The 22,254-nt window shown below is 46.6% G+C and overlaps 1 long non-coding RNA gene across 1 annotated transcript in view; it reads right to left on the bottom strand.

Annotated features, from left to right (window-relative positions):
- Positions 1 to 14,799: 14,799 nt before the first annotated feature.
- The window catches only part of LOC144691978 (uncharacterized), a 141,534-nt gene continuing 134,079 nt past the window's right edge, over positions 14,800 to 22,254 (bottom strand). Inside the window, exons 3-5 of the long non-coding RNA XR_013579244.1 lie at positions 21,496 to 21,654; positions 20,407 to 20,664; positions 14,800 to 14,858 (exon numbers count right to left, since the gene is read on the bottom strand). This is a non-coding gene — a long non-coding RNA (uncharacterized LOC144691978). The remainder of the gene's footprint in view (positions 14,859 to 20,406; positions 20,665 to 21,495; positions 21,655 to 22,254) is intronic.

The raw sequence follows: 22,254 nt of genomic DNA, 5'->3' as shown, positions 1-22,254 counted from the left end.
AGACAAAGACCAATCACCTATTGCCAGCTTTCAGTGAAGAAAGTAAAAGAAAATAACAAATGAGAAACCAAACACACAGGAAAAAGGCAGCAGCTTGTTATATATAATGCACAATAACCTCTGGAGGCTGTTGCAAGGCAATAATACTCTTAAGGCTGAGAAGCCATGATCGTGTGATTCATAAGATTATCTCTGTCTCTCACACTTCAGGCTGTGGGCTGAATTTTCCCAGAATTGCACTAAATGCGGTAGCGGGCGGGTAAAATGGGGTCCTACCTGTCGATGAAAATGGTAGGTTTTCATGCTGTATCTTCCCGAGCCCGCCTTATTATATATTCACTCCCGTGAAACATGACATTTCCATGGTGGGCTGACTCTCATTCGCCCACTCGCCATCTTTAAAATGCAGCTGCCAGCAAAGCACTCATCACCATCAGCTCACAACCGCTGCCTGGGAGACATGGCCAGCAAAGGAAAAAAGACTGCAGCCCCCCGCTTCAACGATGGGTCCCTCGAGCGACTGCTGGATGCTGTGGAGGCCCGACGGGATGTGGTCTACCTTCCTTCTGGCTGCAGGATGGGTAGCAATGTCACCAATCTGGCTTGGGAGGCGGTGGCAGCGGTGGTCAGCGCCAACGCCCTTCAGAAGAGGACAGCCACCCAGGGCCGCAAAAGGATGAATGATCTCTTCTGTTATGCCAGGGTAAGTCATACTTTTCATCAATCCCAACTCACATACTCACAAACCCGTCACTCACTACCAGTGCAAGGGACATTACCATTTGCTCTTTCATACACATTGTCCTAATCCTGTCCATGGGACCATTCACCACCTACACAGGTCAGGGGGGCCATACTTATCATCTGGCCGGGCAGGCGTCCTGATACACTCTCCGCATCTCTATCCATGCAGGACAAACTGGCTCACAACAGGAGGGAAAGGTCGCAGGCAGGTGGAGGGATGCCGGAATTCAAAGCTCTCACAGAATTTGAAAACAGAGCCATCCAGCTGACCGGCGATGACCGGGACCGGTCCTGTGCTGATGGTGAGGTCGGCACTGCTCTGCTAAGTGAGGATCCAGCAGTGCAGCAGCCATCAGACAACCATGCTGTGAGTGATGTGTCCTGTTTCACAGGCCACTGTCATGTATTAATTATCTCCCCTTGCTTCCACAGGCACATCTGGGAAACAGCCGACCGAGTGCATGACCCAGGGCCTCCAAACAAGTTCGAAAGAAACCACCGAAGAGGAACCCAAAGGCACCCTCTCTGAAGTCCCATCACAGCGCTCACCCACACCCTCCACCAACGCAGAGACACACACCTCGGTGGGACCTAGCTTTATATTAGCCTCGGGATCACAATCTGGTGAGCACATTGCACTTTCTGATCCACAGCAGGAGGAGGTAGGGACTTCCGAGGTCCCCAGCACTCGGAGGACTGCTGGAGGACAGAACGTAGCTGAGTCCGAGTCAAGTGATGAGCCTCTGGACTCGGTCATGTCACAGTTGCTGGAGCTGCAAAGGCAAGCTCAGGAACATCAGGAAGGCTGAACTCAACAGGTCTGACAATATCTGTGGAGAGAAAGAGTTTTTCCAGCATTTTTGTTTTTGTTTCAGATTTCCAGCATCAGCAGTATTTTGCCTTTACTGAACAACAGGAAGGGATGTCTGCTGCACTCCTCAGATTGCAAGCCGCGATGGAGGAGTCCGTCCATCTTCAGGCTGAGGTGATAGCGCTGGAATTGCAAAGCACTGAAGTCAACACTGGCAGGATGGCGGCCGCCATGGAGCCTTGGTCCAGGATGTCACTCCTGCACGGGCTTAACTCCATCGCTGATGCCACAGTTGGCCTTCTAAAGCGTGTAAGAGGGGAGCTGGTCAGCTCAATCTCACTCCAGCTACCTCTTCCACTCACTGAGTCAGCCAGGGGCCCTCGGGCACCCATAGGGAGGAGGATCAGCAGGTGCACACTCCGGGGCCATCCACCCAGGTGACTCTGGGAGTGACCGGCCCACCCGACTCCCCTCTTCCTCTGACCTCCGCTTCACAGGCCAAGGAGGGTGCCACTGCCACACAGTAGGACCCCAGAAGCAGGCCGGAGCCCTCCGAGGACACCCCTCCAGAGGACACCCGCTAAAACCATCACAGACAGGGCGTCACAGTCAGCAGGCTGCCTCCACCTCCACTGTGGATGTCTGGGGAGCACCAAGACGTAGTGGCAGGGTTAGGAAAGTTAAGGAGAATTAGTTGCACAGCCGAGGCACGAGTGTTGATCGTTTGTACATAATGTTCACTATTGTCAATAAACTCCCAAAAATGTCTCCCTGTCTATGGCTCCTTGTTCTGATGAGCAGTGTTCTTGTCACTCAGATGTGAAACCTTTCTGCACAAGATAAAAGGCAGATGTCTCAATCCTGTGCGCTTTGCAGCCTTCAGGCCACAGTGCTGGTCAAGCCTCACACTCCCTAGAAACATTACTGATGCCTGCATCTCGGCAGTGCTGGTCATTGCTGCCAGAATGTAGTGGGCAGGTGACACAGAGATCCCTCATTCTCTCTGTGTGCTCTCAGCACCTTTAAGGTGGGGCTGGCCCCCATCACACCAGCATCTGCGACCAATGATGCTGTGCACCAGCTCCTGAAGGGCTGAGGTGCTGAAGGCAGACACAGCATCAGATGCGTCTAAAGTTTCTTGGCTGCGTCTCTAAGATGACCCTGATCACAGAGCGCAAGCGAGCTGCCCTCGGCCAGACAGGAGTCAGACATTCTCAGAGGCTGTGTGAAGATCTATGGAGTGTCTTCACTGCATGTCATCATCATCCTCCTGCAATCGAGTGACTATTAGGGCCTCCACTGCATCTGCATGACAGGAGCATTCTCACAGAGGATATTGGTGCTGCGATAAGCCAGACTGGAGTTAAACGTTTGCAACTGCGAGGTGAGGATCTACGGGGACACCTCACTACAAGTCGTCATCATCCTCCATAAATCTGGTAGCTATGAGGGCCTCCCAAGTGCACCTGCCTCATCAAGCCAGTGCGAGAGCCTCATCCCCGTTGTCATCACCAACGAGGACCCCCTCACCCTCATCCCCATCAGCATCCTCCTCATGGGAGAAGACGTGCTGCTCCTCCATCTCCTCCTCAGCCAGCTCCTCAGCCCGTTGCAGCGCCAGGTTATAAAGGGCACAGCAGATAATGGCAATGCATGATACCCTCCGTGGACTGTATTGCAGGGCTCCACCAGACCGGTCCAGGCACTGGAACTGCATCTTCAGTATCCCAATGGTCTGATCCACCAGGCTGCGAGCTGCTGCATGAGCCTCATTATAGCGTCGCTCTGCTGCAGCCTGAGGCCGCCGCACGGGTGTCATCAGCCACGGCCTCTGCGAGTAGCCCTTGTCCCCAAGGAGCCAACCCTGCAGCCTCTGTGGACCCTGGAAGACTGCAGGGATCTGCGAGTAAGCGTGGTGCACACTCCCTGGAAACCGTGTGCACACCTGCAGGATGTGTTTCTGATGGTCGCACACCAGCTGCACGTTCAGCGAGTGGAAGCCCTTGCGGTTGATGAAGTTCACCGAGTGTAGCGATGGAGACCTGAGCACCACATGAGTGCAGTCAATCGCACCCTGCACCTGTGGGAATCCAGAGGTCAGGGCAAATCCAATGGCCCTTGCATCCTGGCTGTCCTGGTCCAGGGCGAAATGCACAAGGTTGTATGCCATGGATAAGAGGGCATCCATGACCTCATGGATGCATTTGTGGCTGGCAGATTGTGAAATCCCACAGAGGTCACCTGTGGAGCCCTGAAAGGAGCCACTAGCATAGACAGTGAGCGCCACGGTCACTTTCACGCCACTGGCAGTGGATGCCCTCCATGTCCCCTTGGCGCCAAGTCCTGTAGTAAGTGGCAGGTGTGAGCCGCAGTCATCGGCGACACTGGTTCTCAGTCATCTGCAGGAATGGCAGGCGGTGTCTATAGACCCTGGGTGTCACTAGGCGCTGACCAGCCATGCCTCACTGTCACTCCTGGGCAGTGTGTGCAGGAGCCCCTGCTGCCCCCCCTTCATGAGGTTGCTGGTCCTGCCTTTGCACAGCCAGGAGCCTCAGTCACTCTCTCCTCCATCTTCTAATATCCTTGTAGGGCTTCAGGCATACGGCTAGGTCACCAAGATCCATGATCCTGACATGGTCCTCCTGCAGCATGAAAGAGAGAGCGATATGGTTATCGTGGCTGTACATAGCACCTTTCCTGGCCCTGTGTGACCGCCCCTTAATGCTTCCCAGAGAGTGCTGGTCACCCCTCGGATGGCCGGAGATGAGTGCGCTGTATGGCTGCCCTGTCAACCTGCGACATGGGGGACACTGTTCCAAACCGGGATGCTGAGATTGCAAAGGGCTGTGAGCGTCTCCAGCAGTGACTGCTACATGGCCAGTGTTAGTGAGGAGATTGTACAACGTGTGCAGTCCAACTGCTGCACGGTCCAATAAAGTGGTGGCGGACTTGAAGTCTGTGCCGGGAAGATTGGGGTGTGGGGTGGGGTAAGGTATGGAGCGCTTGTTGGCCCTTTGGTGCCTCTGTGATGCTTGCATGGATGGGCAGGCTAGGAGCCTGACCTCAATCATATCACTGTGGGTGCATCTGATTTGTCTCAGTTGTGGGGGCATGTTCAGTTTGTACAGGTGTCCCTCATGCATGGCCACTTCCCTCGCTTACCCTGTCTCCCCACCTGTGTGCGGGATGCAGCGCCAGGGCAGCACTTGACCACCCCTTCAGCAGTCGCCTCTGAGGCTGGCCAGCACTTGCCCCTGGACACCCCCGCCCCCCCCCTCAGCAGTTGCCTGCGGGGCCAGGCATCAGTTTCTCCCACCCCCAGCACCCCCGAGGCCTGTAAACAACAGGTGAGCTGTGGAGAACGCTACTGTTCACTCACCTCAGTTCCCCCAAAGTGAAAGCTGCCAAGTGCACGTCACCTGCGTGCTGTTGTGAAACACGTTGGCGTGCTTTCCCGCTAACGTGGACAGACGATACAGAGGGGCTCCCAGAGCCTGGCAGGATGGCCTTTTAATTATATGCTAATGTATTTTAATTATATGCTAATATATTACAATTAGCTCCCCACCGACCAATGACGGGAAACACAGCCCACCGTTGACGGGCTGAGCGGAAGATCGCAACCTGCCTTCAAGCCGTCATGAAGTGGGTCCCGCCATATTTTCCGCGCACATCACCTATCACGCCTGCCGCCAGCGGGATCGGAGCATTCAGTCCTGTATGCTGTACTCCAGCATCATTGGAAATATTTTACTATAAAAGTTTATAGGATTGCAGTTATACATGTTAAAAATACTTACCTTTGAATTTATTTTGATCCTAGCATGTAAATACTCACTACAAAATGCATCCCTTCCTTATTTTAATGCAGTTGTGAATCAGTTTATTTTAAACAAGCTAAACCTCAGCTAAAATAGGGAAGGAATTTATATTCATGTGTTCAGTGCTCACACCCCCTGGAGCATTCACAAAGTCTTCAATGAAAGGAACTAAACTTATGTCTTTAAAAAGCTACATCTAAGGAAAAAAGTTTTGAGATACATATTCTTTTAATTTGGAAATCAGTCAATGGGAGAGTGAGATTGTCTGTGTATCTAGAACACAGCTTTTCTTCAGTCGTTTTTATTCTGTGTTCCCAGTGCTAGCTAAATGATGACATAAAAAGCAACAACCAGAATTGTTGAAAGAGATTACTCGAGATTTTATGGTTTCTGCCCTCCAAAATTTGTTACATTGTATTCAGCTTCTAGTTAAAATATATCAGAGGAAAATTGGATAAAACTTGAGAACAAGGATTTGGTAAATAACACTTATATAGTGCCTTTAACACAGCAACATGTCCCAAGGCGCTTAAATTTAAACAGCCTGCAGCTTAGGTTCACTGATACCTGTAGGCAATATTATGTTCTGCTTGGCTTCCCACCACTCGATTAAGCATAGTTTGACAAGATTGAGATTTCCTTTGCTAGAACTGATATTGGTGTTATTTATAAACGAGAACCTAGGAAGTCTTCTTCATACCTGAATGTGCCCCTGGCATTCTCTTTAAAATAACAAAAAAAGGTTATATTTGAATTGTAGTAACTTGCATTTGTAAGCAATTGTGGATAGTCTGGTTAAGAGATGGAAACTTAGATTGTATCTTTGTTCTGAATCTTTTTTTAACATTTTAAAGATAGTGCTTTTATTTATTAACCTTAGACTAAATTCAATGCACAATCATCAAAAATGTAACTGCCCATTTATTGATCCAAGAATAACATATGATGCCTTCCTGTAGGTTGGATCAGATACTCAGCGTTAAGTTGGTCAGGAAGTGGTACTGAAATATATCTTGGAGCTCAACAATTCAATGGCATTGTTGGTTCAAAACCAGGCTTGCTAATCTTTCATAAAAACCGCACTGGATTTGCAATTTTTGCATACTTTTGTAACTTTATTGGGTTACAAAAGTGTTTTTGTATGTCTTGCCAGCGAACATGATACTTCCAAGTACATCTAAATGGCTGCAAATTACTTCTGTACTTCCTTTAGCAAATTACTTCAGCTTTTAAATTGAAGGGGCCTAAAGTAAGAGCCTCCCTTTATTAAAGTGCTTTTGCAAAGTGTAGCTCTTATTGGGAAATAAGGTGATATCCTGAACAAACAAAGCTCTTAAGCCCAGCAATATCACTAAAGCCATAAGCAAACACTATCATTTTCCAGTTCTACATTCTCTTTTATTTCTTATGTGACATCAGTGATGGAAAACACAAACTGATTTTAAGTTTGTTTTTGCTTATGTCAAACAAAAGTCAGCTTATTTAAAACAGCAGCTGTGACCCTTTGGGGCTGTGCTGTCTGAACCTTTTTTTGGATTTTGCTGCTTTTTTTAACTTGAGAGTTGGACACTTTTGTTTCAAGAACTGTTGCTTTTTCCAATCATAAGACAGTAAAACAAAAATGCTCGACGCATAAATATTTCTTCTTTCTTTCCCCTTGCTGTTTATTCAGCTTCTTCCAGCCAGAAGGTTAAGGGCCAATGATGCTTCTGAAATCCACGTCAGAAGACATGAATGAGATAAGTTGGGCAGAATTTTACTGGTGCTCTGGGTGGCTGACTGGGATGCGGTGGGGGGACGGTGAGGTTGTTGGGGCGGGGGGGGCGGGTGGACACTGATGAAATAGCCGGTGGCTACGAAGGCTCCCCCTAACACAATCCCACCGCTGGGGCGTTCTCCAAGTGGCAGGCTGCAATGTGGGCTGCCTGGCTGCTCCGAGATGGCAAGTGCCAGCTTGGGACCTGCTTTTCACCCAGACATGAGGGTTCTGAATCCAGCGGTATAACCCGGGCCAAGGGCCTGATTACACTAACTATTCTATTCATCTCATCTCCTCTGGACTTCGTAGGAATTAACAATACTCTCAGAACTGAGGCTATAAGCAAGCAATGGGTAACCCAAAAACCAAAAGCAGGTAGTCTTAACAATCTATACGCATTTTAACTACCAGCTACCGAGGAGTATGTAACAAGCCCACAACACAGACAGGGATAAAATAACATTGTCAATCTCAAGGGCAAAGCAAACATTGGTAATTTTGAAACCTATTGTACTTGCTTTATACAAGAATTATCTGCATGCAACTTTGTTTATGGTGACACTGAACGTGGCTAAGATTAATGAAACTTAAAGCTGACAAGAGGCAAGGGGTGAATGTTGGTGTAACCTGAATTTACAGGTTAGTAGTGGTCAACCAGTCCCAAATTGTGACATTAATATAAGTGGTGGACTCATATTAGGGTATTAATGACACTTTGGCAGCATTATGTAGAGTTATTTATCACTTAGAGTGCTTTGGATTACAGTTAAACATTAAATAGTATTAACTCTTCTCAAGTAGGGGATATTTTCATCAGTCATAAATATTTGCTCTATTCTGTTGACTTGAAGCTGTCTAAATAGTAGCCTGCCCCTCCTTTTAATTTGAAATTATGGCCAGAATATAATGCTCGTCATGTGCCTGATCCATCGGAGCATAAAATGACGTGCGATGATGTCTGGTGAGTGTCCCGAAGTCATCGCGCACTTGTGCAACATTTCGGTCGGTGGGCTCGGGAGTTGGCAGCGCTCCCACCAACAATTAAAAGGCCTGTTAAGTCCATTAAAGTTATAATTTAAAGAATTTTTCACTGCCTGTCCAACCTTACGATTGGCGGGCAGGCAAAAAAACCAAGCGGCCTTTACATTTTTTAGGAAACCTCATCCACGGGCGGGATGAGGTTTCCAACAGCAAATAAAAATTAAATAAAAATGTAAACATTTCATTAAAAACATGTCCCTGCTCATGTGACAGAGTCACATGAGGGGACAAGTTTTTAACAATTTAAAATCCTTTATTTTTATTTCTTAAAATCTCTATCTCCCTGAGGCAGCTCTGTGCCTCAGGGAGCTTTACCAGTGCGCATCCATACTCATGCGTGAAGTTGTGTGCTTGCCCTCCCCCCACCCTGACACAGGCAGTGTTGAGCGCTGCCGTGCACGTTTTATGCTGGGTGGGCCTTAATTGGCCCACCAGCGTGAAATCGCGGTCCAGCCCCAATCGCGGGAGGCTGTCAGCTTCCCGACTGCCCCCACCCACCCCTGCCAAGACCAACCGACAAGGGAAAAATCCTGCCCAAATGAAAGTGGAAGCACCATCTGAAATCAGTAAATTTCGTAGTAAAGGAAAGCTGTGGATTTTAAAAAGTTAAACTAACTTGCTGGAGCTTTTTGAAGCGGTAGCAGAGAGTGTCAATGAGGGTAATGCTGTTGATGTGGTGTACATGGACTTTCAAAAGGCATTTGACACAATGCCACACAACAGACTTGTGGGAAAAGTCATTGCTCATGGAACAAAAGGGACAGTAGCAATGTGGATACAAAATTAGCTGAGTCACAGGAAGCAGAAGGTAATGGTCAATGGATATTTTTCGGGCTGGAGGAAGGTTTGTAGTGGGGTTCCCCAGGGCAAGAAAAGAACCATGCTTAACTCCTGGGTAACTATACAATTGATACCCCCAGCTATCCACTGAGTCCCCAACCCTCCAACTGCTTCCCTGATGCTCCCACCCCTGACCCCCTTGACAATCCAACCCTCCCACACCCCCAGACTCTCTCCCAACACTCTGACTCCCCCCCGATCATCCAAATCACCCCCCCCAACCCGACTTGATTGGACCTCGCCACCCTATCACCATGCCACCTACCACCCTACCCACCCTGTCATCTACCAGCCTACCCAGCTGACACCCTACCCTCCCTGCCATCTACCACTCTGCCACCCTACCCCTTACCTAATTCACACTCATTCACTAACACAGTGAAAAGATATTGAAAAATCATTTCATTCTGTTTGTGAATAAAAATTTACCAGAATATGGCAGCTAGTGCCATAAAAAGGGGAGGAGCTTGGCCATCGTCGGGCAGAGCGGATGATCACAAACTGGTTTCACAATGTCGTGAAACCGATCTTTGGCCTTCTCGCCATATTGTCCGTTCATGCCCGATGCCGATGGGCGTGGAAAATCTGGCCCTAACTCAGAGTTGGAGACTCTTTTTGGAGGATTCTGGACACAGGGGAATTGCCCATCGGAAGTTGAACTTCCTGGGCAATTCCCATGAAGGCCTTGCATTGGGACCTCCGAGGCGACCCCCAGCACATCCTTCGGGGTACACCCTGAGTACACCATCATGAGTCCGGAAGGTTTGGGCCAAGGTCTTTGCCTGTTTCTAAAAACCTTTGTGCTATGACCCTTTTCAACTGATACTAGAAGACATTAGGTCTGGTTAGCTCAGTTGACTAGACGGCTAGCAGTGTTTCAGAAAAACACCAACAGTGAGGGTTTGATTCCCGTTCTGGCTGAGGTAAACGTGGGACCTACCTCCTCACCCGGCCTCTGAGAGTGGAAAGCAAATGGCAAACCACCACTGACTAAACTACCAAGGAATCAGTTCAGGATGAAGCATCAGCAGGCAATGACCTACCCTAGGCAGAGTACATATGAATGAAACAGAAGACACCATGATAGCAACAGCTGAGAATGTTGAGACATTTGCTGCTGATAAGAATTGGCACCAGGAGACAGTCCCGACCTGCGCACACGTGTGGTACTTATCTGAGAAATTTAAACTTCTGCTGGGTAGAATTATGCTGGCTCTTCGAGAGTGTCTTTGACACTGACCTTACTATTGCAGACTTGGGCATGAACACTTTAGGTCATAACTTCCAAGCTCCAGGGCGCTGTATTTGCAGAGGTACCCCAAAGATGCGCTGGGGAGCCCCCTGAAGTACACAAAGTTAGCACGACACAGTGATGCCACCCCGAAGTGCAAACTTCCCCTGGGCATCTGCCCTGCACCGACAACCATCCAAAAATGCGATTTCAATTGCAAACTTTGGATGGTTCCGAATGGGTTACACCAATAGTTGAAAAGACAAAGAAGAATTAAGGCCCCACACCCCACCTGACTCTCCATAGGACTCCCCCAACCCCCCTGACTACCCCCCAACAGGGTACCCACCCCCCCACCCCCAAGGGTGGGAATTTCCCAACCCATGGGGTTTTCCCCCACTCCCACAGGGACTCTTTCCTCCACCCCTGTCAGGCCCGACTCTCACCCCATCTACCCCCATAGGCCTGACCCCGCCCTCCCGGCCCGAACTAACTCTCACCCATCCCCACCGAGGCCCCTCCCTCCCCCCTCCACCGAGGCCTGGCCCAACACCCCCACTGAGGCCCCACCCTCCTCCCTCCACTGAGGCCCGGCCCAACACCCCCACCGAGACCCCACCCTCCCCCCTCCACCGAGGCCCAGCCCAACACCCCCACCGAGACCCCACCCTCCCCCCTCCACCAAGGCTCGGCCCAACACTCCCACCACGGTCCACCCCAACATGATCCACCCCCACCCTCCATGAGGCCCAACCTGACCAACCCCCCTGCCCTCAAACCTACCCACTTAACTTATACACTTACCTTGTCAAAGACTTTTAAAGCTCACTGGACCTTTAAACTTACCAGGTTTATGGCAGCTAGTCCCGTATTAAAAGAGGCAAGGCTTTTTTCCCTTCGACTCTACAGCCCTTCGACCCTAGGTCCTGGGAATGCGCTGCACCACCCAGATCTTGTGTAGCCTGAGTCGGAAGGTTAGGCAAGATAGGATCGCCCGCATTTTAAGGTAAGAACTTTTGAGCGGAGTGGCAATTCGACTCACTTGCCATTCCTTCGGAAGTTACAGTGCTTTATTTACCTAGATATCTACCCCACCCTTTTCCCATTTTTAATTTAAGGTGCAGGACAGTGATTTACAATGAGAGCTGTATCAGAAAGGCCTGAAAAACAAACACCCCATGCTCCTGACAATGCTTGCCCCACCTTCCACATCCCCTCTCAGCAATGCCCAGTCCCTCCCAACAATGCTCACTCCCCCTCCCAACAGTGCTCACCCCACACCCCCCCGCACCACTGAAACAGCTCACTCTCCACTGCACCTATACCTGACAATGCTCATCCCCACACTCCCCAACAACGCTCACCCACCCAACAATGTTTGCTCCTAGAGCCCACTCCCAACAATGGGAGGCAGTGACAGAGTGGTATTGTCACTGACTAGTATTCCAGAAACCCAGGGTATTGCTCTGGGGACCAGGGTTCAAATCTGATCATAACAGATGGTGAAATTTGAATCTAATAAAAATCTGGAATTAAAAGTCTGATGATGACCACAAAACCATTGTTGTAAAAACCCATCTGGTTTACTAATGAACTTTTACTTTAGAAGTAAAACTGCTGTCCTTACCTGGTCTGGCCTACACATGACTCCAGACCCCACGGCAATGTGGTTGAATCTTAAATGTTCTCTGAACAAGGCCAATTAGGAATGGGCAATAAATGCTGGCCTAGCCAGTGATGCCTACATCATGAATGAATAAAAAAATGCTCACTCACTCCCCACACCCCCAACAAACCACATGCCCCCTGACCCCACCTGCCACATCCCCTCCTAGCAATGCTCAACCCCGCCCAAAATAATTTTTATCCCCACTTCTCCCCCAAAATGGGCAAGATGAGACAATGGATTGGCAATACAATACAATACATGCATGTGGCAATGTAAAACTGGGCCAGGTCTTCCGATGTTAACAATGGCAAATGTTGGGGCACCCCACCATTGTTGTGCTTTAGGACCCTGAGGAAGTTCTGTCATACGCACATGCACTGTAATTTCCTGGGAAGCTTAAACTTCCAATGGGCTGATTTGTGCTACCCTGATCTCAGTGTTGGAGACATGGGCTAGATACTCACCACTTACCTGGGTACTTACTCCAGAATTGTTACACTATTTAATCTCTGGTGTAGCTCGGTGGTTAACAGCGTAACTCAACCCACCACCCCAACCTACCCCCACTGACCCGACTGCCCACCCCGAACTGGTCCTCAACTCACTCATTCACTCACACTCACTCATTCATCCACTCACTCATCGACTCTTGCTCACACTCACCCACTCATTCAGCTACTCACCCATCCATGCACTCAGAAACCCATTCACTCATTCACCCATTCACCCACCCACTTACTCATCCACCCACTCACCCACTCACTCATCCATCCACTCATTCAGCTACTCAACCACCCATCCACTCACAAACCCACCCACTCACTCACTCACTCTCACTCACTCACCCACTCACTCACTCACTAAAAACCTTTGAGATCTTTCATCACTTCTACCTGACTGCAGCAGCTGATGTTGTAAAAATGAGCTGCTGTGTCCTCTGCACTGCTCCTCTTCGCCATTCCTCTCTGTGGATGGCTGCACTGAAGCATCACTGCCTGCAGCCAGGACACGAAGTCTCGCCTGGAAAGATGCAAAAAGGTCAGGGTGCAGCAATCGCTCCAGTGTCACCATTGACTGGAAGATCCGGGTTAATGTGTTACACTTATGCAACTACAAATCCTTTGTATTCCTTTTCATTTTTCTACCACTACTACAGTATACGACCCCTATAGCATCAGTAGGGCAATAGGCAGGCTGCTTATATCCCTATTGTGACTGATTGGATGCTCTTGATCGATTTTGCCTATGTTTGCAGGGTGGGGAGGGGCAGGAAAGCCCATCCAATGTCTGCCCCATCTGCTTGTGCAGGGACAGGCTCAGCCACTGGGGAAGGAGGCAGCATGTGGGGCTCTGACTGAGACCAGGAAGGGGTCAGAGGTGGGAGTGCTTTGAGTGGAGTCCCCACTTCCATGCGCCCTTTCTCTATCTTCCCTCTCACGGCTCACCCACGCTTCCCTGCTAGCCAAGATCTGGCGAGCACTTTTGCTGCACTTCATTGGAGCGCTGAACAACCAAGGTGAGGCTTTCTACAATAAGCTGAGTCTGAGTGTGCAGAGCATTGGTGAGGGCCAGTATGCAACTGGTTGACTTTCATGTCTGATGTCCCATGCAGGAGGCCACTCTTTCCCCAGACTGGATATCAGCACTTATGCCTGCCATATAATGGCACTCCTGCTAGGCTCAATGTTCTCCAATCTCTCTCGTAGTCTGGCTGGAAAGGCTGAAAACATCTCTTACGTTTTCTGTCACCGTTCCAGAATTATCTTCTTTGTCAATGGCTCCTGAAGCTCAACATCTGTATCCAGCTGAGCTGAGCTTGGAGAGTCCTACTCCCTCTGATGGGGACTTTCCACTGCTGTACCTGCTGCAAAACCTGCTTCTGCTCATTTGTGATGTGTGGCTCTCCATGTGACAACCCAGCCACCTGTCTTGGCAGCCCCACTGAATTGTGCTAATCTGAACCTGTGGAGGGTGTGCATGTATTCAATGATAGTGGATCTCCAGAGTGAGTGATCTTTGAGCAGTTTTTGTCCTCTTCTCGTACCAGTTCCTGAGGGACTCTTGAAGGACCTGTGATAAAAGACATGTATTAGAACTGATAAGGTGAGACTGTGCAAAGTTATCATTCTGCATATTATCATTTTTCATTGCCTGCAGACAACAACTGAACATAAGAGCATGTCGCACGTCATGTGACTGTGGCATTTAATTCTGTCATCAGGTAGCTGGGAGACCCCATCTCTCCATCTCCAATTGCCAGGCATTATCTCCAGCATTGCCACCTTTACAACTATCAAAGTGAAGATGACTCTGGTTCTCTGCCTCTTCTGCGCTCTCTTCTCCTATCAGGAAAGAGAGAAGAGACTCATGAGGCTGAGAAATGGAGTGATTTGAGAGGATGGAAGGTCAATGTGGAGGTTGTTGTGAGGGGTAAGGTGTGACATTGCATCGAGGGCAAGTGTTAGAGGTAGTTGCCCTGATGGGAATGTGAGGAGGTATCTTGACAGAGAGGAATGGATAGACCTACTAGTTGTGTTGGTCTGTGGAGTGATGTATAGGAGTTGGCTTAGGATGGGAAAGTGAGGGGGCTTGGGGTGAAACGCACATCATGATATATTTGAATGTGCCATGTCACTCACCTTTCCTGCCCTGATCAGGTCATTAGTCCCCTAGCAGGAGCCAGGCCTCGCACTCCTGCTGCTGACCTCCTCAGCCACCTTCAGCCATGTCCGTTTATTATTGGTAGCGGCTTTCTTCCTCCTGTTTGCGGGAACAGGATCTCCCAGTGGGCCCTTAGGCCTGCAGCATTATCTCCAGAGACATATCAAAGAGGGGAGGTGCTGACTTGCCTTGAGACTCAACTTCTGCAGGCTTTGACTCTGTCTATACACATGTACAATCCTTCAAGGTTGATCCACGTAGGGTTCCTTTAATCAGTGGAGCTGAAAGAGATTGATGAGAGTTGCCAGCACACTCACCCACTTGTTCTCATTGGTCGGGAAATCAGGTGCAAATGCAATGGCGGGATAAAAAGCCACCAACAAACACCCTGCTGAAACTTTTAGGTTCCATCACGCTACCCATCTCTTCCACTGCCTGCAGATCTGAAACGTAAAATTCAGCCCATGATGTCTGAATTGCTGGTCCAAGACCATAACCATGACACTATAATACTCTATGTGACAGATAGTTTAAGCATTTTTCTCTGAGATGGGTAGTATAAAAAAATGGAAATGATAATTTATCCCATTAAATATAGAAAGATCTTTTCTATATATTTCCAATATCCTGGGGATGCCATTGACCAGAAACAGAACTGGACTAGCCATATAAACACTGTGTCTACAAGAGAAGGTCAGAGGATAGGAATCCTGCGATGAGAAACTCACCTCCTGACTCCCCATAGCCTGTGCACATCTACAAGGCACAAGTCAGGAGTGTGATGGAATACTGTCCAGTTGCCTGGATGAGTACAGCTCCCACAACACTCAAGAAGCTTGACACCATCCAGGACAATGCAGCCCACTTGATTGCCACCACATCTACATTCACTCCCTCCACCACTGAAGCACAGTAGCAGCAGTGTGTGCCATCTACAAGATGCACTGCAGGAATTCACCAAGGCTCCTTAGACAGCACCTTCCAAACCCATGACCACTACCATCTGGAAGGACAAAGGCAGCAGACACATGGGAACACCACCACCTGGAAGTTCCCCTCCAAGTCACTCACCATCCTGACTTGGAAATATATTGCCATTCCTTCACTGTCGCTGGGTCAGTATCCTGGAATTCCCCTTCCTAACAGCTTTGTGGGTGTACCTACGCCACATGGCCTTGCAGTTGTTCAAGAAGGCAGCTCACCACCATCTTCTCAAGGGCAATAAATGCTGGCCCAGCCAGTGAAGCCCACATCCCATGAATGAATAATATAAAAAACAGAATCATGCTGGCAACAAGAAACTGAGAAATATATACATGTAGAAATTGGATCTCATTGCATCTGTTTTCTGGGTACAAAATGGGGAGAGAAGAGAGACCAATTTTGCAAGGCTACATGAATGATCCCATATTGGATGGGGTGATTTTTCAGCCACCCCTGACAGCCACCTATGGCAGATTTTTGTATATGTAATTGAGAGGTCTGATGCATGATTTGTGGCCATTCCATGAAATTAGTTGGGTCTGTTCCACTCAGGTTTTGTATTGTCTGTAGCATAAGGACATAAGAAATAGGAACTGGAGGAGACCATATGACTCTTTGAGCCCGTTCTGCCATTTAATAAGATCGGGACTGATCTTCTACCTCAATTCCACCATTCTGCACTATCCATGTGCTACTTAGCACCCAAAAATCTATCAATCTCTGTCTTGAACATTCTCAATGACTGAGCATCCACAGCTCTCTAGGGTAGAGAATTCCAAAGATTCACAATCCTTTGACTAAAGATACTTCTTCTCATTTCAATCCTAAGTGGTTGACCCCTCATTCTTAGACTGTGACCCTGTGTTCTAGATTCCCCAGCCAGGGGAAACATTTTCTCAGCATCTACCCTGTCAAGAAAATTTTATATGTTTCAGTTGGGTCATCTTTCTAAACTTGACACACTCAATCTCTCTTTGTAGAAGAATCGCTTCATCCCAGGAGTCATGTTAGTAAACCTACAGTTTGTTGAATAATATAATCTAGTTTGTTCAGAATGCAGCTTCCTGCTTTTATCAATACTTTTTATGGAATATAAATACTAAAGAGATAGGAAATGTAATATTTTACAATGTTAATTCTTGGAGTGTTAGCAATTAACCCTTACACAAGTTTTCTCACATAGTTCACCTTTGCGTAAATGCTTCCAAAATAAAGGATATTAATAAGCAAAGTGGTGCACTGGAGCTTGGGGACGCCAATGATATAATGTCCTTCTACTGTCTTAGGTTACATGAGTTTGACTTACTTTGAGACAGACAAGTAGTTTCAGGCTATGTGGATTAATTGGTTTGAAAATGAACTCGCACCCATCATTGTCACGGTTAGAATCTAAAAAGCTGAAGGGTTAGCCATACACTGTCGGGTTAGGCAAAAAAGTTTGATTAATGCACTTGACCCTTCTGGTGTCACACTATGTCCTCTGGGAGAAACTCGAGTATAACTGATTAGAAAATACCAAACTCACTTCTTGTCTCTTCCTCAGATGTTGTTTGTGTCAGGACTGTTCATATGTGATATGCATCTTTATTGTCTTTCTTTACTTTTCTTGAGATAGAGGATACTTATGGAAAACATTGGCTTAGATATTTCTGGAGTCCTGTTTTGACACCATAAATATAGTGGAGCCCATATAACCCTCGCTGACAAGAGTAGAGACAGATTGAGGGGGAATTAGAACTAATCTGATTTTGATTAGTGACCTGTTTTAAAATACCCATATTAGATTAAGGAGCTGGAACAGGCTTCTTAAAACATGCCCCTGATTAAAATTAAAGTTCATGATCTAATGGTCCTGTTATCATGAAGCAGTGAATTCTCTGCAAACAAAGAGCAGAGCTATGCTGAATTGGAAGATGAACAATGTGACTAAGCATGACCTGAAGCAGACAACTGTTAGATCCTTTACAACAAAGTAGATGGAAAGAATTATTTGTCTGTGCTAAACTTGCTTTCCCTGACACTGATTGTTCACCAGACAGTTAAATCAGGAAGAACCTGTGAACTCCAAGATCTTGTTATTGTCTTTGTGATTAATCCAGCATCCATTGAAAAATGGTGCTTGCCACTGGATTCACTTTCTGACTATACCAGCAGAATTTCTGTTCTCCTAATATTAAACTTTAATTTTCATGAACATGTCAATGCTTTGTAGATTTACTTCTAACACTTTTGAGCTATATAGAAGCTTTGGTGTGAACCAGTGGCAGTCAACTCCATTGAGGTTGAGAATAAGCAATGAGCTAATATAGATATCCTGATGGGGAAGTCCATGGAAATTTAACCATTAACTAATTGTGGATTCATTCAACATCACCAAAGCTATTGTCCTGGTTTCATTTTTCTGACTTAGGATCTGTTCTTAAAGTCAATGCCACGTGCTGGAGTTTAATTCCTCAGATGCTGGAAACCTCCAGGTCTGGCCTAAGTCGTCATTCTTCATGTGGAAGCACAGACAGTGAGGGTTGGATTCTGTTCTGCAATCCCATGTGAAATCAGGCAAAATCGCACTGGAGAATGAGTGAAAATGTAGGTGCTGATGCCTAAAGCCTCTTCATGCTTCTTCATGCTGAAAGCATTTTACAAGAAGGGACTTGCAAGTAGGTATTACCGCTAATGCAGTGATTATTCATTGGATTCTGGTTGCACTTTCCCAACCAGCTGCAAAAATCCAATGTATGATTTTCCCAAAATAAATTAAAAGAGCCAATGAATCCTCTATTAGTTCAAGACTTTTCCAGATCTAGTGGATTCTCAAACAATTCCATTAAAAGTCATTAATCCCATTGTATCTCTGTTTAATCTCACCAAAGCTCTCCCAATTCTCAGGAATGTGTCTCAAAGGATCCAACCAATAAGCAGTTCTATCCGAGCATCTCTCTTTGAGTTATACCTCTAATTGGGTTGGCAGGGTGAACATATGACAATGATGGACAAGGAAAGATACACTGTTCCATCCACAATGTTCCACACAACTACAATGTCTTCAATGTCTTCTCCATCATAATATGTACACTCTCTACTCTACATGAAAGCCACCTAATCTCCTGGCAGAGGTGCAAAACTAGATAAAATCCCAGGTCAGTTAGGAAGCCAAAAACTGGAAACTTCCTCTCCAACCCCTTTAAATGATGAAAATTAGTCCAGGAGGACACACTACCTCTGATTAATGTTCTAATTAAATATTGAGAAAGGGGCCAGGACTTTCTTCAGTCAGATCATCCCAAATCAAATGGTATAGCCATAGAAAATGCAGGAAAATATGGAGAAGCTTGGTATCCCTATCCCAACCTAAATTTTTCCTTCTCCACCCACACCTCCCCTCCGCACCACCCCCCCTCCCCACCTCCATCCCCACCCCCACCACAAACACTAGCAGTTGAAACCCTTTTTGGATGGAGAGTAAATGGTAATGGGTGCCTCTCCCTCTCCTCATGACCCTACTTTTGTAGGCCCCTTCAGAGCTCCTCTATCCAGGTGTAAGATGACCCTCTCCTTGATTTTGTCTACTGCAACATCAGTGGTCTCGCTGTAATATTGCCCTCAATTTTCTCGTTGACAGTAGCAGGCCACTTCTTGGTGGCAGTGTTTTGCTGGGAGCTCACTTTGCAAAGGTGGTGAGCAATGATCCAGACGGAAGGGTCGAGGTCAATAGGGTTGGGGTGATGGCTAGAAAACCCATCCTGAACCTAGTTCCCTCCCAGCAGCAGGAGGGAAATCCACCTCACATTCTCTCTGATCTAACAGTGGAATCTGTTTACAGTTAACGGAAGGGGTCCATATGCAGGGAAGGCACCTGTTGTCTGCCTTTGGTTTCAAAAGAACATCGGGGACATTGCTATAAAGTAATTTTCTTGCTAATGCGGATTAGTATTTTTTATTAGGGATGTGGGCATCACTGGCTAGGCCAGCATTTATTGCCCATCCCTAATTGCCCTTGTTCAGAGGGCATTTAGGAGTCAACCACATTGCTGTGGGTCTGGGGTCACATGTAGGCCAGACCAGGTAAGGACAGCAGATTTCCTTCCCTAAAGGACATTAGTGAACCAGATGGGCTTTTTATGACAATTGGCAATGGTTTTGTAGTTATCATCAGACTTTCAATTCCAGATTTTTTTTTTATTGACTTCAAATTTCACCATCTGCCATGGTGGGATTTGATTCCGGGTCTGCAGATCATTATCCTGGGTCCCTGGAATACTAGTCCAGTGACGATACATCATGCCACCACCTCCCTCTAATGCAGGTGAATGTTCATTTCTTAAAGAAAGAAACTGATCAAATTTTACATTTATTGCCCTTAAATGCTTCCCTCCCATAGACAACATTTATATTTCAAAACATATTTATTGAGAAAAATTTTGCCATGAAGCTCACAAATCTCAAGAGGTAGGTGCTTATCTGCCATGCACAGTCATGCAACTATTCCAGTCAATGGTGAGTTTGCATGGAATTTACTATATTTGGCTCCGCATGTATCAGAGGCTTGTACATTTATACACGAGCAATTTAAATATCTCTATACTTTCTTTGGGCCTATTTCGGAGTTTTCATAAGCCCCACACACGCATTAGTGATTATGGATCAGGGCAAGTATCCAGCTTGTTACAATTAAGTTTTGAAATGTTCTAAGATATTTGCTTCGACAAATCAACCATGAACGCTGATGTTCCTGCAGAGATTTAAATCCACTTGTTATAATTTCAAATTTCTTCAGGGCTTTCCGGCAGTGCGTGCAGACCCATGCATGGGTAGAGTTTGTCCATAGATGACAGGAAAACATTTTACCTGAGCACTTTGTGGGAATGGAAAGTATCCCTTTGCTTTTGTTCATGGCTGATGAGTAAGGATAGGCTCAGGCTAAGGTTCAGCTAGGATGCCCCCATTCTTTTCTAGCACATGAAGGGCAAAGTCTGTGCGAGTTTTCCATAATCCACTCCCGCTTTTCGCCAGTGGCGCTGTCGTTAAACATGCAGTCCAATAGCACTGTGGCCAGTGTGTTCACTGAAGACCACCATGTTTCAGTTACCATGTCACCTCTGCTTTCTGCCAAAAAGACATAAAATAATGAATTTGCGAATTAGGGGTGTGTCATACCAAATGTACATACATATTTTTAAAGTGCATATTTCCATACACAAGCCTCCATAGAGCCTGCTGAGGACTATCAAACAGTAATTATTGCCATATTTCTTAGAATAAGCAAGCGACTTTTAGGAGTCCATTTAAATAACATGATGAGCATTGACGCATCATTTGGAAATGGTATAATTGTGACTTAAAGCAAGGAGCTCAAAACTCTGGTCTATGTTTTACTAAGTAAAATGATAACATAAGACTAACCCATTGTTACAGTGACCATTATCCTGCAGTGTTATGCAAGCTATTTCCTGACTCCAATCATGATTATACATGTATAAAATATATAATGGTGGCCGTAATGGCCACACAACATGAGGCATCAACCAAAGGGTAATGGAAGAGGAAACAATTACAAACTAGTTCAGTCAGGATTGTGGAAGCTTTCTAATTTTCTGTGGGAATTCCAAAGTCAGTCAGCTATAAATTAGTCACAGAATGCAAATCATGGCCAGCTGTCCAGCCCTGGCTTTTTGCAGCTCTAATGTTGTGTGTCACAGCATCTGCAAAATGATTGTTTCTTGTAAATTTGCTGTTCTGAATGTGATCTAAATTGAATTTACAGAAGGCTACCTGAGAGCTTTTGTTAATGTGTGGGGCTTTTTTTTTTAAATGTTGAATAAATAGAGGTTATTGAAGTGCAGAGAATAAGCCGCGGCAGTCCTCTCCCGAACGTGAAAGGGTCATAACTCATCAGCACTGCATGCGTTAGTCAGTCGAGGTGGAGCGAAAAACCACCTGGACAGCACCGTCACTGGTGAGATATTATTCTGCTTTTTTTATGGCTCCCGGCTCCTGACAGGCCCTTAAGGGCATCTTTAATGGAATTCTGAATCACCGCCCTTTAAGTATCCCTTTTCATTTGTGAATCATTTGCTGTTTGTGGGTTTGAAGTATCTGTGAGAGAGGGAAAAAACAAATAAAGAAAAAGGATTAAATTTTTTTTTTAAAGAGCTAAGAGTTTAAACTTCTTTAAATATTGGCTTTCACATTTCCTCACTGCTCCAGGCCCGGTCCAAATGCTTCTCCCCACTTTATCTATTTTCATTCCTTAGTGCTTTTTTCGTATATTTCTTATCCATGAGGTAATGGCCTGAGAAAATAAACAGAGTGGAAAAATTAGAGGAAAGAACATCTCTTTTAACAGCGGGCTTCTGATTTATGTAACAGGAATGAATAGGAGTCTTAAGTAACTACGTAGGACAGGAAACTTTGCTATCAGTTAAATGCCCACTCGCTGAGCCCTGAGACTGAACTGTTATCCTACAGGAAGGCTCACTCCATGTCTTAGCTGCTTACTCACATTCTGAATGATTTACCAGATGGAAGTTTTTCGCATCTACAGCATTTGAACATTTTGATGCGGGCAAACTGGCTATTGTTGTCTGTTTGGCCCATGACCATATGTTTCATAGTCACTATTGCCTTCTTGGCTGATAACCTATGTCATGATTATCTTTGTCACTGTGTCGACAGAAATTTTGACTTTACAAATAC

Source organism: Cetorhinus maximus, chromosome 16 (assembly GCF_964194155.1).
Source record: "Cetorhinus maximus chromosome 16, sCetMax3.hap1.1, whole genome shotgun sequence".
Taxonomy (NCBI): domain Eukaryota; kingdom Metazoa; phylum Chordata; class Chondrichthyes; order Lamniformes; family Cetorhinidae; genus Cetorhinus; species Cetorhinus maximus.
The sequence above is the reverse complement of the archived record's forward strand: the minus strand, read 5'-3'. Positions and strand labels throughout refer to the sequence as shown.